The sequence below is a fragment of the Tamandua tetradactyla genome, chromosome 2, assembly GCF_023851605.1.
Source record: "Tamandua tetradactyla isolate mTamTet1 chromosome 2, mTamTet1.pri, whole genome shotgun sequence".
Classification (NCBI taxonomy): domain Eukaryota; kingdom Metazoa; phylum Chordata; class Mammalia; order Pilosa; family Myrmecophagidae; genus Tamandua; species Tamandua tetradactyla.
The window spans coordinates 176,450,715-176,456,941 of NC_135328.1; the positions used below are offsets into that span (position 1 = coordinate 176,450,715).

At 38.7% G+C, this 6,227-nt stretch overlaps 1 pseudogene; it reads right to left on the minus strand.

The window, feature by feature from the left end:
• Nucleotides 1-3,166: 3,166 nt before the first annotated feature.
• On the minus strand, nucleotides 3,167-3,929 carry LOC143674294 (small ribosomal subunit protein eS1 pseudogene; annotated as a pseudogene).
• Between the last annotated feature and the right edge of the window lie 2,298 nt (nucleotides 3,930-6,227).

Sequence of the window (6,227 nt, forward strand, 5' to 3'; positions counted from 1 at the left end):
GGCCATGTTTAACAGGAAAACATCAGCAGTACCACGGCAACAGCAGGAGTAAATAATGGGGGGAGGGACAAGGGTTAAGGGGAGGTTTAGATTTCCTATTTGGTAAGGGTGTGTCTATTGGTTATCATTCTCTTGGGAACAATGAAATTATCTAAAATTGAGAGTGTTAATGGACTCTGGACTTTGGGCATCATACATGATGCCTAATGAATGCAGGTGGCTGAAGGATGCACTGACTGAGAAGTAGATTGGTGAATGATGGTGTATACATATGATCAAATATTGTGCTGTTACAAAAAGGAACAAAGTTGTGAGGCATGCAATGATGTGAAAGAACCCATGTGTTCTAGTTTGCTAGCTGCCGGAATGCAACACACCAGATACGGATTGGCTTTTAATAAAAGGGGATTTATTTCATTAGTTATTCAGAGGAAAGGCAGCTAACTTTCATCTGAGGTTCTTGCTTATGTGGGAAGGCACAGGATGGTCTCTGCTGGCCTTCTCTCCAGGTCTCTGGGTTCCAACAGCTTTCCCGGGGTGATTTCTCTCTGCATGTCCAAAGGCCTGGGCTGAGCTGCGAGTGCTGAGATGAGGTATGCTGAGCTGCCTGGGCTGTGCTACATTGAGCTCTCTCATTTAAGCACCAGGCAATTAAGTCAAACATCATTCATTGCAGCAGGCATGCCTCCTAGCCAACTGCAGATGTAATGAGCAACAGATGAGGTTCACGTACCATTGGCTCATGTCCACAGCAACAGAACTAGGTGCCTTCACCTGGCCAAGTTGACAGCTGAATCTAACTACCACAGCTAGAGTGATCATTAGGCTCACTTTGCTTGTTTTCTTCTCTCAGGGATCATAATCCATGCTAACTGCTGTCCAGTGTATGAATAGTTATTTCATATGTTTGCTCAGTATTTCAGTTACTCATACAAGAGACAAAGTCCAGTACCAGTTATTCAATCATGTCCAGAAGCTAAAGTTCCTTTCCCTTGAATCTTTATTCAAATGTCACCCTCTCAAAATTTGCAGACCCCCTAACAATATTCCATATTCTCCTTGATAGCTTCATTCTTCTCTTTAGTTCTCATCATCCACCATGAGATTTATTTATTTTATTTATTGTAATCAGCATTTGGTGAGGCAAAATAAGCCAGAAACGAAACAACAATTATTGTATGGTCTCCTTTAGAAAATGCTTATGAGAAAACAGGGGCCTAGATTGTAAGCTCTTATAGCAGACAAATTTAGTCCAGAGTTGTAATTATTATTTCTGGATTCTGAGAGGCTGTTTTATATATGTATAACTTGGTATTTAGAGATAAGAACGAAGCCAATCAGGTTAGAATTAAGGTAATTCAGAATACAGGGGTAAGGAAGATATTGTCTATATTTTAGAACCACACCTACTCTTTGAGACCAAAGGAAGAAAGTTGTATTTTATTTTGTTCAGAAAAAGTTTAAATTTTCTGTAGCAAATAATCTAACTCAACTTGTGTGGATAGCTCATTTGAACAATCCAGATACAGGGAGCCCAGAATAAGAATGAGGGCCTTTAATCCTGTATAGCTTAATGCCTGGATATATCCTAGAATATACTAAGCAGATAATCAAAAAGTATTGGCAAAGTCCCTTGGGGGATGAGAGAAAAAACATGGAACTATTCAACTTTACCACTGGGGAAACCCCTGATACTGTGTCAAACATTAGGCATACCAAAATCAATAGGCCAAGCCCTTGATCTTGCTTATGTATGTAGCAGAGAAGCTTAGCCTACCTATAGATATGCCTAAGAGTTACTTCTGGAGGACCTCTTTTGTTGCTCAGATGTGGCCTCACTCTCTCTAAATCCAACTCTGCAAGTGAAGTCATTGCCCTCCCCCACTACGTGAGACCTGACATCCAGGGGTGAAAATCTCCCTGGCAGCATGGGAGATGATTCCCAGGAATGAGTCTGGCCCTGGCACCGTGGGATCAACAATGCCATCCTAACCAAAAGGTGGAAAAAAAGTGTAACAATAAAGTATCAGTAGCTAAGAGAGTTCAATAGAGTCAAGAAGCTACTCTAGAGGTCACTCTGAAGCTTGCGTAAGGCATTGCTAACTATCATAACTTGCCAACCCCCAACCAAAACCATTCCAGCCAATCCTAAAGAACACTTAGGGCAATATATAAGATTCTACAAAGGTTCCATCCACCAGGGTAACTTTCCAGAAGTTTCAGGACTTTCCAGATAAGTCCTGAAACCTAGATGGGCCAGACTCTCCAGAACATCAGCTAGTTCCATCTCCCTACCCCATATTATTGACAGCCCCTTCCAACATGAAAAAGTTAGAACGGCCATAGCCCAAAAATACCCGTAAAGTGTGGGATAGAAAGATTAAAGGTGATAGTGGGGTTATACAAGACAGTAGGATTTATCAAATGAATATGATTGCTGAATCATTAAATTAATATCTCTTTAAGTCTCCAGTATCTTAGAACAGCTAGAAAAACCTAAAATTGTAGAATTGTGACCCATACCAAACTCTGAAATATGTTCTACAACTCACTGTTGTGTTGTGCTATTAAATTGTTTTTTTGTATATATGTTATTTTTCACAAAAAGAAAGGAGAGAGAAAGTAGAATGTGATGATAAAAAAAAATATTTATTCCTTCTAGCCTCCTATGTTCTGGAACAGCTAGAAGGAAAAATCTGAGATGATGGTATGGTAGCCCATGATAAATTCCGGGATCTGTCCTGTAACTACTTATTGAAGAGTGGTTTGAAAACTAATGCTGTTTTCTTTCTTTGCTATGTATATATGTTACATTATACAATAAAAAAGGTAAAAAATAAATATATAAAACCTACACTTGAAAAACAATTTTGCTGTCACTGAAGTTATAAATATAATAATAATAATAAAGTTTCAGTGGCTAAGAGATTTCAAATAGATTCGAGAGGTCATTCTGGAGGCTATTCTTGTGCATTATATAGATATCCTTAGTTTTTAGTGAATTCAAATAGCTAGAAGGAAATACCTTAAACTGTTGAACTGTACTCCAGTAGCCTTCTTTCTTTTTTCTTTTTTTTCCTCCCAAAACAAAACTTTTTATTTGTCCCCCCCCCCCTTTTTTTTTTTTTTTTTTTGGCATGGGCAGGCTCTGGGAATTGAACCCAGGTCTCTGGCATGGCAGGCGAGAATTCTGCCACTGAGCCAAAATCGCACTGCCCTTTTGCCCCTTTTAAAAGTCTGAATTTTAAATAGGCTCTTGGGCTGGTGGTTCATATCCATCAGCTCGTTCCACTTTAGCACCCATCTCATCTCCAGTTGCTTTTCTACTATCTTCACTATGAAGCTCCACGAGTTTTCCCAATTCAAACTTGGGCTTCTTCAGCATTTTTACTTTTCTAGCAAACACATCATAGAAAGGATAGATAGATTGTCAAACCTTTTCTATGTCTTTACCAATGCCATCTGTAATTGGTTTATTGACCACTTCTCTCAAATCATTTGTGTGCACCTCTTGAGTCATGATTTCCATCATCTTTTTACAGATTTGGTGGACCTGTTGGTGCTAAGCATAAGAGGTCTTCCAAATCTGATTGTTGCATTTTTTGGTAAAACCAAAAAAATTGGTAAAATTTACAGAACAAAGTAAATAACAATTGGTAGTTTTGACATCAACATGAGCTTTAATCATGGTCTGCCATTCGTCTGACCATGGAACATATCTTGTCATGGGTAAGATCCATGCCATGGAAATTGGTTAAGCAGTTTTTGCCCTGCACATCCCCAGTAATTAGCTTGAATTTTCTAAATGCAACTTCACCATTCTGCAGATCAACAAGGCTCACTTCAAAAACATGACCCTTAAGGCCATCAGATGCAATTTTGGTTCCTTGAGTCCTTGCAACTAGTGTTTTCCCAATATTTCTTATATATTAAACATTGTTAGTGCTTTTGCATCATACCACTCTTTCTCAGAAAATAGATCAACCACTGTGCTGGTTTGAAATGCTGTATGCACCTTAGAAAAGCCATATTTTAATCCTAATCCCGTTTTGTTAAGGCAGCCGCCTCCCTGGAGATATGATTTAACCAAGAACGGTTGTTAAACTGGATTAAACAGAGGCATGTCTCCACCCATTTGGGTGGGTCTTGATTAGTTTCTGAATTCCTATAAAAGAGGAAGCATTTTGGAGAATGAGAGAGATTCAGAGAGAGCAGAGAATGACACAGCTATCAGAAGCAGAGAGTCCATCAGCCAGCACTTTGGAGATGAAGAAGGAAAACACCTCCCAGGCAGCTTCGTGAAAGGAAGCCAGGAGAGAAAGTTAGCAGATGACACCATGTTCGCAACATGCCTTTCCCGATGAGAGAGAAAAACCCTGGCCCTGTTCGCCATGTGCCTTCTCACTTGAGAGAGAGACCCTGAACTTCATCGGCCTTCTTGAACCAAGGTATCTTTCCATGGATACCTTAGATTGGACATTTCTCTAGACTTGCTTAAATTGGGACATTTTCTCAGCCTTAGAACTGTAAATTAGCAATGTATCAAATTCCCCTTTTTAAAAGCCATTCTGTTTCTGGTATATTGCATTCTGGCAACTAGCAAACTAGAACAACCACTTTCTTTTTGGATCCTTTTTGCCACCTTTTGTAAGGCGCTTGTTCTTGCCCCAGTCGCCTTGATTCTTGGAGGACTGTGTAACACTATAGCTTTTACAGTGTGACCATGTGATTGTGAAAAACTTGTGGCTGACACACCCTTTAACTAGTGTATGGACAAATAAGGAAAAAAATAAGGACAAAAATAAATTATAGGGCAGGGAAGGGCCATGGGATATTTTCAGTGTTTTTTTCATTTTCATGTCTATTCCTCTATGTATTTTTCTGGAGTAATGAAAATGTTCAAAAATCTATTGTGATGATGAATACAGAACTCTATGATGACACTGCGAACCATTGATTGTACACTTTGGATGATCATAGTATATGTGAATATATTTCAATAAAATTGCATTAAAAAAAAGAAGCTAAGCCTACTTAATAATTATGCTTAAGTTTCCCCCAGAGAACCTCTTCTGTTACTCAGATATGGCCCCTCTCTTTAAGCCTATTTGGCAATCTCCTTACACCCCCCAATCACATATACGTGGGACATGACTCCCAGGGGTGTAAATCTCCCTGGCAACATGGGCCACGACTCCCCAGAATGTGCCTGGACCTGGCATTGTGGGATTGAGAAAGGCTTCTTGACCAAAAGGGGGAAGAGAAATGAAACAAGATAAAGTTTCAGTGACTGAGAGATTTCAAATAGGCTTGAGGTCATTCTGGACGTTATATATGCCTTATATAGATATCTCTTTTTAGTTTTTAGTGAATTTGAATAGCTAGAAGGAAATACTTGAAACTGCTGCACTATAATCCAGTAGCCTTGATTCTTGAAGATTGTACAATTATATAGCTTTGACCGTGTGCCCATGTGATCGTGAAAACCTTGTGGCTGACACTCTCTTTATCCAGTACATGGACAGATGAGTTAAAAACATAAGGACAAACGTTAATAGTTGGGGGAGGGGGGATAAGGGGCACGGGATATTTTAGGTGTTCTTTTTAATTTTTATTCTTTTTTTTTTTGGAGTAAAGAAAATGTTCAAAAATTGATGTGGTGATGATTGCACAGCTATAGGATGATACTGTAAAACCAATGTATATTTTGGATGATTATATGATATGTAAATATGTCAATAAAATTGCATTAACAAAAAGAATGGTTCGCATCCCAGACCATGCACAAAAAATAAATAAAAAATAACAGAAGGGGAATGGATTCAGGAGTGAGAAAAATAGGGCTTCACTATTGGTTTTTGAAGTTTCCAATCTCAAAACACTAGTCAAGTAACTTGTTTCTTATTTATTTCCTCATATAGAAAATGAAGGTCTAGAAAATATTGGAATAGTAAATGACTATGAAACTTACATTTGTGTCAGAACTCTTCACTCAAATGGAATATTTCATGAGCTGTCAAGTACATCAAGAGACAAAAGGGAAGTGACTGTGGAAAAGAGGGTGTAGGAGTCTTGAATTCCCTTGCTACCTGCTGGGCTTTCCCCTCTTCCTTATTGTGGCTTCTCAAGAGGCTTCTCAAGGATCTGTTTAAAAGCCACTGAGTGTGAATCTTGTGATGGACTATGACTGCAATTAACAAATATAAAAAAATTAAAGTTCTTTCATG